General features: G+C 50.4%; 2 long non-coding RNA genes across 2 annotated transcripts; both read right to left on the bottom strand.

Moving 5' to 3' along the window:
* Nucleotides 1–233: 233 nt before the first annotated feature.
* On the bottom strand, nt 234–8,803 carry LOC123567202 (uncharacterized). The gene is made up of 4 exons (XR_006690051.3): nt 8,671–8,803; nt 6,783–6,886; nt 6,509–6,558; nt 234–355 (listed from the first exon to the last, which is right to left on the bottom strand). It is a non-coding gene; the product is annotated as an uncharacterized lncRNA (long non-coding RNA).
* A 3,649-nt stretch (nt 8,804–12,452) lies between these two features.
* On the bottom strand, nt 12,453–13,731 carry LOC135965440 (uncharacterized). The gene is made up of 3 exons (XR_010578371.1): nt 13,543–13,731; nt 12,930–13,007; nt 12,453–12,700 (listed from the first exon to the last, which is right to left on the bottom strand). It is a non-coding gene; the product is annotated as an uncharacterized lncRNA (long non-coding RNA).
* Nucleotides 13,732–18,713: the final 4,982 nt, after the last annotated feature.

Genomic DNA, 18,713 nt, shown 5'->3' with positions numbered 1-18,713 from the left:
CAGTCTTCCACAGTATAGCACCTCTGAAAGGCTGTGGTCTCTGTTTAACTTGAGAGTGTATTTAACGCTGAAGGTAAATACTGAGCTTATACATGTCCTCAAATTTTCTTAATGTAATAAAATATTAGGGGCACAACTTGCATCCCTGAAATCTTTAGTGATTATTGTTAAATGGTTAGTATTCTTTAAAATAGAAAAGCAAACCTCACTGAGTTAAAAGAAAAAGCCTAACCTACCCTTTAAATACTTGCTTGCCCCCAAGGTGTCTCTCTTGAGACTCGGCATCACTGGCCGACTGTTCTTGAGTGAGGTGGTTTCCTGCATCTCACGATTTTTATCACCTGCAGAGTGGCACCTAGGAATAACCATGTTTGTTAGGTAAGTTGGTTCAGTAACACAGAACCCTTAAACACCTTTTTCTGTTTGTTTTTTTGAGACGGAGTCTCGCTGTGTCATCCAGGCTGGAGTGCAGTGGCATGATCTCAGTTCACGCAGCCTCCACTTCCCAGGTTCCAGCCATTCTCATGGCTCAGCTTCCTGAGTAGGTGGGATTTCAGGCACCCACCACCACACCAGGCTAATTTTTTTTTTTTTTTTTAAGACAGAGTCTCGCTGTGTCTCCCAGGCTGGAGTGCAGTGGCCAGATCTCGGCTCACTGCAAGCTCCGCCTCCCGGGTTCACGCCATTCTCCCGCCTCAGCCTCCCAAGTAGCTGGGACTACAGGCGCCCGCCACCACGCCCAGCTAGTTTTTTTTTTTTGTATTTTTAGTAGAGACGGGGTTTCACCATGTTAGCCAGGATAGTCTCGATCTCCTGACCTCGTGATCCACCCGCCTCGGCCTCCCAAAGTGCTGGGATTACAGGCTTGAGCCACCGCGCCTGGCCACCAGGCTAATTTATATATATTTAGTAGAGATGGGGTTTTGAATGTTGGCCAGGCTGCTCTTAAACTCCTGACTTCGTGCGATCCGCCCACCTTGGCCTCCCAAAGTGCTGGGGTTACAAGCGTGAGCCACCGTGCCCAGCCTTAAACACCTCCTTGACTAAAGTTTGGCATTAGACTGATGGAAATGGCCATGACACAATCTCTGTCCTTGATTTTGTGGAGCGCATAGCTTGTAAGCATGTAAGTTTAACCTATTTTCTTATTTTGAAGTAGAGTATGAGCCCCCCATGTGCCGACGAACACTGCTCGAGAAGCCTGTTTCAAGTTGACCTAATTTTAAGATAAAGTGGTTATTGAGTTTCACTTCAGTTAGTAGGTCAGGTGTTTGAAAGTCAACAAGCTTTACATGGCTAAGACACTTGGTTTTGATAAACATGTAGACAAAAGGTTGCCGGACTGTGGTAGTGTGCGCCTGTAGTCCCAGCTGCCTGGGAAGATGAGGTGGGAGGATGGAGTCCAGGAGGTCCATGCTGCGGTGAGCCGTGATTGTGCCACTGTACCCCAGCCTGGGAGACAGCAAGACCTTGTGTGTGTCTCTCTCTCCTCACACACACACACATACACACACACACAAATAATTGCTCTTACTTTTTTTTTTTTTGTTTGAGATAGGAGTCTCTTGTCACCCAGGCTGGAATGCAATGGCACGATCTCAGCTCACTCTGTGCCTCCCAGGTTCAAGCAAGTCTCCTGCCTCAGCCTTCTGAGTAGCTGGGATTACAGGCACCCGCTGTCATGCCTGGCTAATTTTGGTATTTTTGTGGAGATGGGGTTTCACCATGTTGGCCAGGCTGGTCTTGAACTCTTGACCTCAAGTGATCCTCCCACCTCAGACTCCCAAAGTGCTGGGATTACAGGCATGAGCCACCATGTCCGGTCGCTTTTCCATTTGAAATGTCCTTTGCAGTTGCTAAAGCATTTACATTTACATTTCACAGCTGTCTTCTGAAAGGTTTCGTCCCACTTCACAGATGAGGAAGCTAAAGTGTAAAGGTTGTGGATCTTGAGAATTTATACAGCTGGTAAGCTACAGAGGACAGCTTCCACCCAAGATTTATTCAGAATTTTAACGGCCCTCTGGGGGGCCTGGGGAACCTTGGCAAGTCATGCCACCTTTGAGGTTCAGCTCCCTCGTTTTTTAAGCGTAGGATTTGGGTTATATGTTTAAATTTAACTCTTAAGTTCTTTGTGTGTAAGGCACCGTATTTGGGAATGAGGTATGGGGAAGTATGGACATGCATGATTAATATTAGCCACATAGGCCGAGTGCAGTGGCTTATGCCTGTAATCCCAGTACTTTGGGAGGCTGAGGTGGGTGGATCACTTGAGATTAGGAGTTCGAGACCAGTTTGACGAACATGGTGAAACCCCGTCTCTACTAAAAATACAAAAATTAGCTGGGCATGGTGGCTGGCACCTGTAATCCCAGCTATGAGGGAGGCTGAGGCAGGAGAATCACTTGAACCCAGGAGGCGGAGGTTGCAGGGACCCGAGATTGTGCCACTGCACTCCAGCCTGGGCAACAGAATGAGACTCGGTTCAAAAAAAAAAAAAAGAAAAAAGGATGTCAGCCACATAAATAATAAATGAGGCTCTTTGAGAGGACCTAAGAGGGAGCTATAAATTACATGTGGCATAAGCTTGGAAGTCTTCACTGCTGCATGGTTTTTTTTTTTCCCCAGTTCTACTTAAAACGTTTTAAAACTTGTCAAGATAACTTTCTCAAATAGTTAAGAAGGGGTCATTGCAATGTTACAGCACGAGAAACTAAAGTCCAGAGAAATGAAATAGCTTTCTAGGTCATGGCAAAATTGGTGCATCTGGAGTAGCATTCAGATCCTCCCTGGTTCTCTTTTTTTTTTTTTTTTTTTTGAGACGGAGTCTCGCTCTGTCGCCCAGGCTGGAATGCAGTGGCCGGATCTCAGCTCACTGCAAGCTCCGCCTCCCGGGTTTACGCCATTCTCCTGCCTCAGCCTCCCGAGTAGCTGGGATTACAGGCGCCCGCCACCTCGCCCGGCTAGTTTTTTGTATTTTTTAGTAGAGACGGGGTTTCACCGGGTTAGCCAGGATGGTCTCGATCTCCTGACCTCGTGATCCGCCCGTCTCGGCCTCCCAAAGTGCTGGGATTACAGGCTTGAGCCACCGCGCCCGGCCCACTCCCTGGTTCTCTTAACTGCCATGCTCTTTGGGTTGAGACTAGAAAGAAAATGAATACGACACATCCCATTCTGAGGACACTTTCAGTGTTTTTAATGTTTTCACTTAGAATGGAAGAAATTATACTTGAAAAGGGATGTTTAAATTTATTGTTGCTGGCCGGGCGCGGTGGTTCACGCCTGTAATCCTAGCAGTTTGGGAGTCCGAGGTGGGCAGACCACCTGAGGATGGGGAGTTCAAGACCAGCCTGACCAACATGGAGAAACCCCGTCTCTACTAAAAATACAAAATTAGCCAGGCGTGCAGGCGCCTGCCTGTAATCCCAGCTACTGAGGAGGCTGAGGCAGGAGAATCGCTTAAACCTGGGAGGCGGAGGTTGTGGTGAACCGAGATTGCACCATTGCACTCCAACCTGGGCAACGAGAGCAAAAACTGTCACCCGCCAAAAAAAATTATTGTTGCTATTGCTTCAGATTTCCAGTAGCTACTCAAACCCTGCTCAAAAGTCCATTTCTTTGAGTTGGGGGAAGGCGTAGGATTCTTGATAATGAAGCTATTGTTGAGTAAATGCTTAGCTGTCTTAAATCGTTTGGGATCAGGGAGCTAGGATTCCGCTTGACTCTGTAAGATTAAATAGGCTGTACATGGGCCATCAGGCCCTCCATACCTTCCTCCCATATACCCTTACAGTCTGTCTGCCATGCAGAGACTGAGAGGGTCCTCGTCTTAGGAGATGTAACTATCAGACAAGCACAAACACTATAATTCAGAGCTGGGTGTGACACGTCATCTTTCATTTTAAAACCCAGTCATTAGACTGGCTAATAAAAATTACCATCACAAACACTGTGTTCTGGGCACTTCAAGTGCATGGTCTGAATCTTTACAGCAGCCTTGGAAGTTAGAAATGTTAGTATTGTTAACAGATGAGGAAACCAGGTATTAGGTGATATAAGGTACATAGCTAGTAAGAGGCAAGGTTGAGACTGAAATAGACTGTCTTACTTTAAGGTTCTTTCCACTACGCCATGGATATTTTGATCACCAACTAGAGAAAAGGAGTCCTAGAAACGTTATAACAGGTGTGGCACGGTGATTCACACCTGTAATCCCAGCACTTTTGGAGGCCGAGGTGGGAGGAGGATTGCTTGAGTCCAGGAGTTTGAGGCCAGCGTGGGCAGCACAGTAAAAGCCCATCTCTACTAAAATTACAAAAATTTAGCTGGCTGTGTTGTTGCATGCCTGTAGTCTCAGCTATTTGGGAGGCTGAGGTGGGAGGATTGCTTGGTCCTGGGAGGTTGAGGCTGCAGTGAGCCCTAATTGCACCACTGTACTCCAGCCTGGGTGACAGGAGACCCTGTCTCAAGCAAACAAACCCGAGGGAATCTATTGTCAAGTTCATTTCCCAAAGTTCTACTCCCATGCCATTCTGTACCAGGAAGGGGAGGGGAAATAACATTTGCTGTCTTTCGTGGGTGAGTCAGTCACCCGGCTAAGTGAAGCTTTATATACATTTTTATTTAATTTTTGAGACAGAGTTTCACTCTGTCGCCCAGGCTAGAGTGCAGTGGCACACTCTCAGTTCACTGCAACCTCTACCTCCCAGGTTCAAGTGATTCTCCGGCCTCAGCTTCCTGAGTAGCTGGGACTATAGGTGCATGGCACCACACCCGGCTAATTTTTATGTTTTTAGTAGACAGGGTTTCACCATGTTGGCCAGTCTGGTCTTGAACTCCTCACCTCAAGTGATCTTCCTGCTTCAGCCTCCCAAAGTGTTGGGATTACACGCATAAGCCACTGCACCCAGCGTTTTTTTTTTTTTTTTTTTTGAGACAGAGTCTTGCTCTGTTGCCCAGACTGGAGTGTAGAGGCACGATCTTGGCTCACTGCAACCTCCGCCTCCCGGGTTCAAGCGATTCTCCTGCCTCAGCCTCCTGAATAGCTGGGATTACAGGTATGCGCCACCATGCCCAGCTAATTTTGTATTTTTAGTAGAGACAGGGTTTCTCCATGTTGGTCAGGCTGGTCTCGAACTCCTGACCTCAGGTGATCCCCCCGCCTCGGCCTCCCAAAGTACTGGGATTATAGGCGTGAGCCACCACACCCAGCCAATGCCCAGCCTACATTTTAAAGTTCAAGCTAATAATCTTGTGAATTAGGTCATAGCTCCACTTCAGCAGCTCAGAGAGGAAAAGTGACTTTCTATGGTCACATAGCTGAGGAGTGTTAGAGCATGTCTTTGCGAAGGGCCTCAACATACTTTTCATGATGTCATGTTGTCTTTAGACAGGGGCTGAAAGCCTGCCACTCCAGGTCTTCCTTGGTAAGACCTCTTTCTTTCTTGACAGCCAGCCTTTGTTCAATCACCTTCTTTACATTTGCCTTTTAAGCCAGATTGGTCTTTTTTGCTGCCCCACCCGCATCTCCAGGCAATCTGGACCTCAATGTGCTTCTTACTCCTAAACCTTGGAGCTCCTTCACTTTAAAAAGTGAGGTACTGCAGTTTACAGTATAACTCAAGAGATGGATCAAAGCACCAACTGGAATCTTTCCAGCTGTACCCAGTTTGTTCAGCCTGCTCTTACTTTTGCTCAAGCCGTTACTCTCCCGTCTGGCTTTCTTCTCTTGCCCTATTCTAATTCTATTTATGAAATCTTACCTCCTCCCTGTCAGCTACTGCAGTCCCTTCTTTGGGATCCAGTACTGTGGGTCTGTACCACACAATGGCATTTATCTGTCTTCATTCATTCAACAAACACATTGAAGAGCTGCCACTACAGGGTAGACACTGAGCAGGTGGCTGGAGACACCTTAATGAATTACACAGACATGGACCTTGTCTTTGGGGGACTAACCCTAGTGTTAGAGTGGGGAGATACAAAAAAAGTGGGAACAATACATTAAAAAGATATAAAGTAACTGTGAAAATGTCACTCACGTTCCTCTCCAGGCCTAGCACATAAACTCACAGTAATTAATTCATGAATAACTCATTGATTAGAGGCCAGAATTTTTAAAAAGAAATGACTGAGACTGGGCATGGTGGCTCACGCCTGTAATCCCAGCACTTTGGGAGGCCGAGGTGGGTGGATCACGAGGTCAGGAGTTCAAGACCAGCCTGGCCAACATGGTAAAACGCCATCTCTACTAAAAATACAAAAATTAGCCGGGTGTGGTGGTGCACACCTGTAATCCCAGCTATTCCGGAGGCTGAGGCAGGAGAATTGCTTGAACCCAGGAGGTGGAGGTTACAGTGAGCCCAGATTGTGCCGCTCCAGCCTGGGCAACAGAGCAAGACTCTGTCTCAGGAAAAAAACAAAACAAAAAGAAATGGCTGAAAGGAATCTTTTATTCCCCCACCCAAACCTGAGAGTCACGCAGCCTTGGGCTTGGCTCTAACGTTACCTGCCAACTGGTGGTGAGACCTTGAGCAAGTCCTGGCCTCTCAGCAGCCTCTGTAAAAATGAGGTTGTTGCATTTAGTGGTCTCTGGGGACCTTTCCATTTCTGAGATTCTGTATATTATTTTCAACTGCTCTGGGATGGTCCCCTTCCTCTTCCTGGTTTTTTCCTGCATTCCTCCCCCTCCCCCTTTCCTTCCGCTCTTCACATTTGTCCCTTCTGTATCCGCCCTCAGCCCCCATTTCCTGGCCACCCCCCAATTCCACCGAGATAGTTACCATGGAAATCATCTCCTGGAAGTGACATCACACATCTCCTAGGCAACTGTTTCCAGGACAGTGACATCATTTGATCGCCATGGCAACCCTCCAGAAGGCCACTTCTGCAGTGAAATGGGCAGACAGAATTTTGTTTTTCTGGAGATTGAGGGCAATGCAGGGAAATATTAACAACAACAACAAAATCTCAGGAGTTAGAAGAAAAAGCTTTGAACTTTGCACTTGTTGGGGGCAAGTGGGAAACCAGTGTGGGGCTGGGACAGAATAGAGGCTCGGGGCGAACCCCTTCTCCTTTCCAATAACTACGTTGATCTTATGTCATCAAATTGGGACATTTGAGAGTGAACAGGACACCATTATTATTGTGTGGGAAAGACAAGTGAGCCTGGCCTCCCCAAGCAAACCAGGGCATGTGGCTCCCTGCCCATAATCTTCCTTCAGCTACGGCTCATCCAACAAGCTTTGATTCAGTTCCTCCTGTGTATGGCTACTGGGGATACCACAGCGACTAAAACAGCCCAGATCCCTGTCCTCATGGTGCTCAGGGTCATGTGTCTGTAGTGGGGTGAGGGTGATCCCACAGTCACCCAAATGCACACAGTGGTATGGACTGGGCACGGTGCTCAAAAGGGAGGGCACTTGAGGGACATGTGTTTTTTTTGGTTTTGTTTTGTTTTTTTGACGCAGTCTCTCTCCGTTGCCCAGGCTGGAGGGCAGTGGCGCAATCTTGGCTCACTGCAGCCTCCGCCTCCCAGGTTCCAGCAATTCTCCTGCCTCAGCCTCCCAGGTTCCAGCAATTCTCCTGCCTCAGCCTCCCAGGTAGCTGAGACTACAGGTGCTCACCACTACACCCAGCTTTTTTTTTTTTTTTTGAGATGGAGTCTCACTCGGTCACCCAGACTGGAGTGCAGTGGCGCAAACTTGGCTCACTGCAAGCTCCACCTCCCAGGTTCACGCCATTCTCCTGCCTTACCCTCCCGAGTAGCTGGGACCACAGGCGCCCGCCACCGCGCCCGGCTAATTTTTTGTATTTTTAGTAGAGATGGTGTTTCACTGTGGTCTCAATCTCCTGACTTTGTGATCAGCCCGCCTTGGCCTCCCAAAGTGCTGGGATTACAGGAGTTAGCTGCCATGCCCGGCCTAATTTTTGTATTTTTGTAGAGATGGGGTTTCAGTATGTTGGCCAGGCTGATCTTGAACTCCTGACCTCAGGTGATCCACCCACCTCAGGCTCCCAAAGTGCTAGGATTACAGGCATGAGGCACCGCGCCCGCCTGAGATTTTTTTTAATGCAAACAGGATTGTTTCTCCCACAGCTCAAAACATGTCCACAGGGCTTCCCAGTGCTCAGAAGATGGAGGCCTCCAAGGTCCCTGCTGCCCTGCCCATGTCACCTTCATCTCAAATTCCTCTCCAGCCTGTTTCCTGCTGGCCGCCAGCCTCCTTTCCAGGCCTGATACTTTCCGTGCTCCCTTTGCATTCCAGTGCGCACCACTGCGCTCCAGTCTGGGCTACAAACTGAGACTCCATCTCAAAAACATAAAAAAAACTCACCTGGCTGTTGTGTGGGACAGGTGGGAGAGCAGTTTGCTCCAGAGAGAGCTTGAGTGGCAGGCACCTATGTGGTAGTTGTAAGATCGAGGGACATGGTGGATACATATTTAAGAGGTAGAGTTGACAGGATTTGCTGAAGGACTGAGTTTGAGGGTTCGGGCAAGGAAGGACTCAGGCTACCCAGGTTTCTGTTGTGAGTAACGTGGCATGGGGAGGGATGCTGCTCTTCTTTCAGATAAGGCAGGGGTGCAGGGCTGGGCCTAAGGTGTGCAAGAGAGGTGCCTAAGGCGCAACATATATATATTTGTTGTTGTTGTTTGAGATGGAGTCTCACTCTGTCATCCAGGCTGGAGTGCAGGGGCACAATCTCGGCTCACAGCAACCTCCTCCTCCAGGGTTCAAGCGATTCTCCTGCTTCAGACTCCTGAGTAGCTGGGACTATAGGCGAGTGGCACAACGCCTAGCTAATTTTTTTTGTATTTTTAGTAGAGACAGGGTTTCACCATGTTGGCCAGGCTGGTCTTGAACTCCTGACCTCAGATGATCGGCCCACCTCTGCCTCCCAAAGTGCTGGGATTATAGGCGTGAGCCACCGTGCCCAGCCCACGACATATTTTTTTAAATTTTTAAATTTTATTTATTTTTTTAAGAGACAGGGTCTCACTCTGTTACCCAGTTTGGAGTGCAGTGGCGAGATCATAACTCACTGCAGCCTGGAATGATCCTCTGACCTCAGCCTCCCGAGTGGCTAGGACTACAAGTGCACACCACCACAACCAGCTGATTTCTGTAGAGGTGGGGTCTTGCTATGTTGCCCAGACTGTCTCAAACTCTTGGGTTCAAGCAATTCTCCCACCTAGGCCTCCCAAAATTCTAGGATTACAGGCATGAGCCACCATGCCAAGTCTAGGGAACATTTAAGGAGGCACACACTCTCAGGGGTGGTCTTAAAAAGGGGTGCCTTTTGCCAGGCATCGTAGCTCACGCCTGTAATCCCAGAATTTTGGGAGGCCAAGGCAGGTGGATCACGAGGTCAGGAGATCGAGACCATCCTGGCTAACACAGTGAACCCCGTCTCTACTAAAAATACAAAAAAGTTAGCCGGGCGCCACAGCTTGCGCCTGTAGTCCCAGCTGCTAGGAAGGCTGAGGCAGGAGAGTGGCGTGAACCCGGGAGCAGAGCTTGCAGTGAGCCGAGATCGCGCCACTGCACTCCAGCCAGGGTGACAGAGCAAGTCTCCGTCTCAAAAAAAAAAAAAAAAAAAAAAAAAAAAAAAAAAAAAAAAAAAAAAAAAAAAAAAGAATGCCTTTTTCAACGCCGTACCTTGGGAGAAGCAGGTTTTTGGAATTTTTTTTTTTTTTTTTTTTTTTTTTTTTTGAGACAGAGTCTTGCTCTGTCACCCAGGATGGAGTGCAGTGGCACGATCTCGGCTCACTGCAAGCTCTGCCTCCCGGGTTCACGCCACTCTCCTGCTTCAGCTTCCCAAGTAGCTGGGACTACAGGCGCCAGCCACCACACCTGGCTAATTTTTTGTATTTTTAGTAGAGACGGGGTTTCACTGTATTAGCCAGGATGGTCTCAATCTCCTGACCTCGTGATCTGCCCGCTTCTGCCTCCCAAAGCGCTGGGATTACAGGTGTGAGCCACCGCGCCCAGCTGGGATTTTTTTTTAGAGGGATTCGGGGTTGTGTCTTTTCAGCAGTAGTAATGACACTCTTATGTTAAAATGGGGGCTTTCACTTTTACCAGCCCCCTAAGAAAGGTGGAGAGAGCATTGTGTGCCAGCTGTGTTACTGTCCCCACAGGAGCTCTGTGAGGGGGCTCTGCACCTACTGGCCCATCTTTTTTTTTTTTTTTTTTTTGATGGAGTTTCACTCTTGTTGCCCAGGCTGGAGTGCAGTGGCGCAATCTCGGCTCACTGCAACCTCCGCCTCCAGAGTTCAAGTGATTCTCCTGCCTCAGCTTCTCGAGTAGCTGGTATTACAGGTGTGCGCCACCACGCCCAGCTAATTTTGTATTTTTAGTAGAGACAGGGTTTCTCCATGTTGGTCAGGCTGGTCTCGAACTCCCAGTCTCAGGTGATCCGCCAGCCTCGGCCTCCCAAAGTGCTGGGATTACAGGTGTGAGCCATCACGCCCAGCCATGGCCCATCTTACAGATGAGGAAATCAGGCTCTGATAGGTTCCAGAACTTCCTGAAGGTCCCATAGCTTGCAAGTGGGGGCACCAGGCCTCAAACTCAGGCTTGCTGACTCAGGAGCCTACTCTCTTCCCACCACGTGATGTTTCTCCAGCCTCCCCAGTTTCCTGGTGAAAGGAAGATAATTCAAGAGCCCGTAAAGTCCCAGGTGCTTTCAAGCTGGCCAACTCCTTGTTGCTCATTGCCATCGAGTGTGCAGAGGAGCAAACCAAGGGTCTAGGAAGTGACGAGACCTCTCAGCTCAGCAGAGCTTCATCATGAGAGCCACTTTCTCTCTATTACAGGTGCTCTCCACCTGCCTTTAAAGTTCTGCCCGGCCAGGTGCGGTGGCTCACACCTGTAATCCCAGCACTTTGGAAGGCCGAGGCGGACAGATCACGAGGTCAGGAGATCGAGACCATCCTGGCTAACATGGTGAAACCCTGTCTCTACTAAAAATACAAAACAATTAGCCAGGCATGGTGGCGAGCACCTGTAGTCCCAGCTACTCGGGAGGGTGAGGCAGGAGAATGGCGTGAACCCAGGAGGTGGAGGTTGCAGTGAGCCGAGATCACACCACTGCACTTCAGCCTGGGCGACAGAGTGAGACTCTGGCCCCCCAAAAAAAGAATTAGGGCAGGCGGGCAAGCGGTGTTTGTGCATGACACATGAGCCTGTGGGGTAGAGGTGGGAGAGGCAGGGTACAGGGACATGTGGGACAGATGGTTCTGGAGGAGAAGCCTCCTCCTCACCAGCTGGTTCCCAAGGACAGCATGCTTTGTAGCTCTCTTTTCCAGGCCTACATCGAGCCAGGGAGAAGAGGGGAATGAGCAGGCACATCCATGAAACTGAGGCCTCAGGGGGCAGGACTGGTGGAAGGGGCCCTCTGCCCCTAGCTACCTCATAGCCCAGCCCTACCAATAAATAACCATGGTTTTGCTAGTGCCTCCAAGTACTGGACCTCAAAAGTCACAAACTGTCCGGAGCTTAAAAAGGAGTGAATAGGCTGGGCACGATGACTCACACCTGTAATCCCAGCACTTTCGGAGGCCGAGGCAGGTGGATTGCTTGAGTTCAGGAGTTCGAAACTAGCCTGGGTAACATGGCAAAACCCTGTCTCCATAAAAAATACAAAAATTAGCCAGGCCTTGTAGATCCAGCTACTCGGGAGGTTGAGGTGGGAAGATTGCTTGAGGCTGGGAGGTCGAGGCTGCATGTGCCAAGATGGTGTCACTGCAATTCACCCTGGGCAACAGAGTGAGACTGTCTCAGAAAAAAAAAAAAAGAAGTGAATAAACATGAAGATTAGGCCCTGTGACTCCCAACACACACACATGCACACGCACATGCACACGTGCACACACACACACTTTTTTTTTTTTTTTTTTTTTTTGAGATAGAGTCTTGCTCTGTTGTCTGGGCTGGAGTGCAGTGGTGCAATCTCGGCTCACTGCAACCTCCGCCTCCCAGGTTCAAGCGATTCTTGTGTCTCAGCCTCCCGAGTAGCTGCGATTACAGGTGCGTACCACCATACCCGGCTAATTTTTGTATTTTTAGTAGAGACAGTTTCACCATGTTGGCCAGGCTGGTCTCAAAACTCCTGACCTCAAGTGATCCGCCTGCCTCGGCTTCCCAAAGTGCTGGGTTTACAGGTGTGAGCCCCTGCGTCCGGCCGCACTGCTTCCTTAATGTATTAGTCAGGGTTCAACCAGAGAAACTGTACCAGTAAGGGGATACAGATGAAGAAATTTGTTACAAGGTGATTTGCGTGATTGTGGGGTTGGCAAGGTAAGTGCAGTAAGTGCAGGCTGGAACTCTTGTCACGGGCTGAAGCTGCTATCCACAGGCAGAATTTCTTCTTCAGGAAAACCTCATCTGATTTTAAGGCCTCTCAACTGAGTCTATCAAGCCCACCTAAATTATCTAGGATATCCTCCCTTTATGTAAAGTCAACTGATGATGGACTTTATTTGCATCTACAAAATAACTTCACCAAAACATCCGGTTTCGTGCTGGAATAATTGGGGCCTTCAGTCTAGCCAAGTTGACACAGTAGAAAGACATCACACTCAGCGGGGCATGGTGGCTCACTCCTGTAATCCTAGCACTTTGGCAGGCCGAGGCAGGAGGATTGCTTGAGGTCAGGAGTTCCAGACCAGCCTGGGCAATGTAGAAAGATGCCATCTCTGCAAAACATGAAAAAAGATAAATTAGCTGGGCTCCATAGCGATGCCTATAGTCCCAGCTACTCAGGAGGCTGAGGTGGGAGAATCACTTGTGCCCAGGAGTTCGAGGCTGCAGTAAGCTATGATCATGCCACTGTACTCTAGCCTGGGTGACAGACTGAGACCCTGTCTTGAAAACAAACAAACAAAAAACAGTGGAACATTGATTTACATATATTAGAGCACTTACCACATGCCCTGTGGTGATTTGCATGCAGCATCTCAGTTAATCTCAAAACATCCCGTGACGCAGGTATCCTTCTTGTCCCTAATTTTACAGGTCAGGAAATGGCCTCAGAGAGTTAAGGAGACGCCCACAGTAGCGTGGTGTGGTGCACCTGAGTTCTGAACTGTTACTCGCTATGGCGTCTCCCTGTGAGCCTCTCTTTACTCTGCCTTGTCTCCTTGTCCTGGGGCAAGAAATTAGGGTTTAAGACCCTTTGGGATATGAGGATGTTTCTGCCACTCTGGACCTTAGTTTTCTCCCCTAAGTGGCTCTGTCTCTCCTGGCCTTTCTGAGTTTGGAAGGGAGGCGCCATTCTGGTACGACTTTCTCAGGCCTGTGCTGCCACCTACGGGGCTCGAAGGTGCTCGCCACGCTCCAGACCGGCCACCTGGCAGGCAGGTGAGCTTGCAAGTGTTAAGAGCAGCGGGATGCGAGGGAGGGAGCAAATGGAGTTGAGGGCTATTTCTGGGCCTAGTAACCAATAATGCAAATATCGGCTCTTATCCTCAGCTGCTCGCTCAGGCCCCCCAGAATCCTCTAGCATTTCTGGGGATTAAGAGGGTGGTGGGGTTTTCACCTCTATCACGTCTGCTGCCAGCCTGGCGCCCAAAGGTTCGGCCGTCACTTGCCCCAGCGGGTCCCTGGAACCGTCGGGATGCCCAGGCTGCCAGGGAGTCTAATGGGAAACTGGGAGTTTTTTTCACCCCATCAGGCCGCAGGATAGGTCTGCAGTGCGACTCAGGCTCCAGCGGGGACCCGCCCACTCGGAAGCGGGAGGAGGAAGAGGCTCCAGAGACGAGCCAAGGAGGCTGGGAAGAGGAGCCGCGTCGCGGGAAAAGGGATGCGGGAGCTCCCGCCGACGCTCCACCTGTAGCCCCGCCCCTGACCACGCCCACTTCCCAGCCCCTCCCTTCCAGGCGCATCCTCGAGGTGGCGCCGTGGAGCAGCGCCGGGGCTCTGACGACTCTCTGAGGGAGCTCAGTCAGGCTCTGTGCGTTTTGGTTCAGGCGCCGGTTAGTGGCGGGAAAGGCCACGCGGTGAGTTGGCTTGAGGCAGAGGCAGGCGGAAACCGAGGCTAAGAGGCTGGCTGTCGCCGCCACCCCGCAGCAACCCCAGTGCAGCCGGTCAGTCAGTCGGGTCCCCAGCCCGACTCACAGCGCTCCTCCATCAGTCCCTCAGTCAGTCCCTGCGTTTCCTTTCTTTCTCTTGCCTTTCTTTCTCTTTTTTCTTTTTTTTTTTTTTTTTTTTTTTTTTTTTTTTTTTTTGAGGCGGAGTCTCGCTCTGTCGCCCAGGCTGGAGTGCAGTGGCGCGATCTCGGCTCACTGCAAGCTCCGCCTCCCGGGTTCCCGCCATTCTCCTGCCTCAGCCTCCCGAGTAGCTGGGACTACAGGCGCCGCCACCACGCCCGGCTAATTTTTTTTTTTTGTATTTTTAGTGGAGACGGGGTTTCATTGTGTTAGCCAGGATGGTCTCGATCTCCTGACCTCGTGATCCGCCCGTCTCGGCCTCCCAAAGTGCTGGGATTACAGGCTTGAGCCACCGCGCCCGGCCTCTTTCTCTTTTTTCTTGTCTTTTCTTTCCTTCTCTCTTTCTTTCTTTTCCTTCCTTCTCTCTGTCCCTCACTTTCTTTCTCTTTCTTTCCTTTTTTCTTTTTTTGAGAGGAGTCTCCTCCCTATGTCACCTAGGCTGGAGTGCAGTGACGTCATCTCGGCTCACTCAGATTCCACATCCTTCCACACATTGGGCTCAAGCGATCCTCCCGCCTCGGCCTCCCAAAGCTCTGGGATCACAGGCGGAGCCACTGCATCGATCCAATCGTTGCGGTTCGTGTCAGGTGGTCGGCTGGCCATCACCGTGCCCTTGTCACCTGTGTCCCCGAGCCCTGCACACCGTGAGGGTGAGCAGAGTCCATGGAGGATGGTGAGGGGAGGGAATATGTGGCGCCTAGGCCTTGCTTTTTCCGTTTGTTTTTTTGTTTGTTTGGTTTTTATTTTTTTGAGTCTTGCTCTGTTGCCCAGGTTGGAGTGCAGTGGTGCCATCTTGGCTCACTGCAACCTCTCCCTTCCGGGTCTACACGATTCTCCTGCCTCAGCCTCCTGAGTAGCTGGGATTACAGGCACTCGCCACAATGCCTGGCTAATTTTTGTATTTTTAGTAGAGGCAAGGTTTCACTATGTTGTTCAGGCTGGTCTTGAACTCCTGGCCTCAAGAGTCCGCCCGCCTCGGCCTCCCAAAGTGCTAGGATTACAGGTGTGAGCCACCGTGCCTGGCCATTTTTTTGCTTTTGGTCAGAGTTACTTGTCAAAGGGCCTTGGTTTTTTTCCCCTCAGGATCTCCCAGGCCCTTAGGGGGCAGAGGGGACAACGATGTCAACCCACTCCTGAGGTGGCGCTTGGCCGGCACAGCTGTCCCTGGAGCAGAAGAGTGGCAGTGGAGGGGCCAGAGCCCTGGCTCTCAGTGGCTGTACTGAGAGTTACTCCACGTTCAGCCCTTCCCCACCCGACCCTGATTGGCTGTGGGCTGGGCCTGATCCTTCCCGTACCTGGAGCAGCTATAGGCTGGGCCTGATCCACTGACCGCCTTCTGTGTCAGAGCTGGCAGCATGGGGGCCCAGACCCAGGTCCTTCCAGGAGGTGCCAGGGCAATGGGACCCGGCCCTGAGCTGGAGAGAGCATTCCTGGGCTGGTCATGGCAGTGCTTCCACCTCACTGTGTGTGCCTGTGCAGGTCACTTCACCCAGGCCTTGGTGTCACCATGGACAGCTTTCAGAAAGGGGAAACAGCCTGGACATGGTGGTTCACACTTATAACTTCAGCACTTTGTGAGGCCAAGGTGGGAGGATCACTTGAGGTCAGGGGTTCAAGACCAGCCTGGGCAATGTAGTAAGTAACCCCATCTCTAAAGAAAAAAAATTAGCTGGACATGGGAGGCTGAGGTGGGAAGATGGGGCTTGAGCCCAGAAAGTCGAGGCGACAGTGATCCTCGACTGCACTCCAGTGGTGCATTCGATTGCACTACTGCACTCTAGGCTGGGTGACAGCGAGGAGACCCCTCTCAAACAAACACACACAATCCCCCTGAACCAAAACCTGCCACCTACTTCCTTGCCCTGCCCGGTACTGTGGGTTTGGAAATATAACCATGGAGGTGAAAGCCCAGGTGTGAGGAAGTTATAACCTGACCTCTTGTGGGCTTCCTGATGCAGGGGAGGAAGAATGGAAGAAAGAAATGAGAAAAGGCAGAGGTGGCCTGAACTCCTGGGCTCCAGGGGACACTGTGTCTGTTACCCCCACCCACAGGAGCCTGGGGTTCTGGCCTTGGCTGTATGACCCTGGGCCTGTCCCTGCTCCTCTCTGGGCAGTGAAGAGCTTAGGTTCCATGATCTCTAAGGCTTGAGACTTGAGTGGAAGGGTTTCTAACAGAAATCCTGGGGCCATGATGTTCGGAGTGCAAGAGCTAAGCTGTCTGGTACAATAACCACTAACCATATGTTGCTGTTGCACACTTGACATGTGGCTTCTATAATTTCAGGTGTGCCCAAGGATATTGTAGAACTCTCTAGCGACAGTGTGGGGATGGGAGCTCCCGCCGACAGACTCTTGCTTTCTGGCTTGGTAAGTGGGAACACTGAAGTCCTGGCTGTGAGCTCCACCCATTGGTGTTGGGATAGGTACTGGGGAGGGTGGGAGCTGGGTCAGAAACCCTCCCTCAGCCCAACCTGGGTGGACTCCTGGGACCCTTGTTGGGAAGAGGGATCTGATGACCCTGGGGGAGGGAGGGAGGGAAATTGGCAAGACTCAGATGTATACTCTGGGGACAACGATCCTCTCTTTCTGCCCCAGTCTTGCTCCTTTCTTTGAAGCTGGGGTGGTCAGCTCACATCATGCCCAGGCAGCCTCAGTGTTCCAGTAAGGCGGGAGCTACAGCTCCTGGAAATCAGAGGTGACCAGGGCGAGGCAGATTTTTTGTAGGGACTTGGTGGGATACTCCCAGGGGATTGTTCTCCTGGGCAGACCTGGGAGGTCCCAGGAAGAGTTAGTTATTCATTCACAACCGGTGTTTATTGGACATCCACCACATGCCAGGCTTTGTGCTAGGCAATGAGTGACAGGAGTGAACTGTATAGACATTGACCCTGTTGATGGAGTGCAGAGTCTAGAAGTGGTGATAAGGGCAGTGAGAGAAGACAAAAAAGAAAGTAAACGAATTGGTTAAAGTCAAAATTGTGAGGCCCGGTGCAGTGGCTCACACCTGTAATCCCAGCATTTTGGGAGGCTGAGGCGGGCGGATCACCTGAGGTTGGGAGTTCGAGACCAGCCTGACCAACATGGAGAAACCCCGTCTCTACTAAAAATACAAAATTAGCTGAGTGTCATGGCGCATGCCTCTAATCCCAGCTACTCAGGAGGCTGAGGCAAGGGAATCGCTTGAACCCGGAAGGCGGAGGTTGTGGTGAGCCGAGATTGTACCACTGCACTCCAGTCTGGGCAACAAGAGCGAAACTCTGTCTCAAGAAAAAAAAAGTTAAAATTGTGGTATGTGCTATGAGGGTAGCAAGGAGGGTACTAAGATAGAGAACAAAGCAGGCCATTCTTGGAGGACTCTCTGAGCAGGTGACACTTAGCCTAAGACCTGAAAGAGGAGGAGCCAGCCATGGAATGGAGAGAATGTTCCAGACAGAGGGAATCACATTCATCCACTCACACACTCATGCATGTGTTACTCTGTGCTAGATGCTGTTCTGTTTGCTCCAAAAACAGCGATGAACAATACAGGAGAAATGCTTTCTGTCATGGAGCTTATGTTGTACTGGAAGAAGACAGAAAGCAAATAACCAATTAGACAAATAATATCAGGAAGTGATGAATGCTCTGGAGAACGTAAAAAGATGATGGGCTAGCAAATGACTAAGGATGAAGGGACTATTGCAGATAAGGTGGAGAGGGAAGGCCACTCAAGAGACCCGAATGATGAGAAGGAGCCAGGCATGGAAGGATCTGGAGGAAGAGCATTCCGGAGAGAGGGACCAGGAAGTGGAAATGAGTTTAGCAGATTTGAGGCATATGGCCAGTGGGAGAGTGATGGGCAGTGAGGTGCAGGGAGCAAGTTGTGGAGGGTATGGCAAAGCTAGGCCAGGAGTTTGGATTTTAGTAGAAGGCATCAGGAAGCTGGTGGAGGGATGTGGGTAGGGGAGTGGTCCAGTCCCTCTGGCTGCTCTGTGTGGGTGTGGAGTGAGAAGGTGGGAAGGTAGGAATTAAACTAGTTAGAAATCATTGAGGCCGGGCGCGGTGACTCATGCCTGTAATCCCAGCACTTTGGGAGGCCGAGGCGGGCGGATCATGAGGTCAAGAGATCGATACCATCTTGGCCAACATGGTGAAATCCCGTGTCTACTAAAAATACAAACATTATCCGGGCGTGGACAGAATTGACAGGACTTTATGACCATTTGGATGAAGGAAGAGTGTGACTCCTTGGATTTGACTTCTAGCAACTGGGTGGACTGTGGTGCCACTGACTGAGTTGGAGTGGGTTGTGGGAGATACATTTTGGGAAGGAAAATACAAATGCAGTTCTGATGAACTTACAGAGATTTCTGTAAGACAGGAAAGTGGAGATGACAAGCAGGAAGCTGGGTCTCCGAGCTTGGAGCACAGGGAATAGGACTGGCCTAGAGATAGATTTGGTTCGGGGCACAGGCAGCTCTGGTTAGGCCCACAGAGACGGTACTGTTCAAGGGACAAGCAC

Source organism: Macaca fascicularis, chromosome 10 (assembly GCF_037993035.2).
Source record: "Macaca fascicularis isolate 582-1 chromosome 10, T2T-MFA8v1.1".
Lineage (NCBI taxonomy): Eukaryota > Metazoa > Chordata > Mammalia > Primates > Cercopithecidae > Macaca > Macaca fascicularis.
The sequence above is the reverse complement of the archived record's forward strand: the minus strand, read 5'-3'. Positions and strand labels throughout refer to the sequence as shown.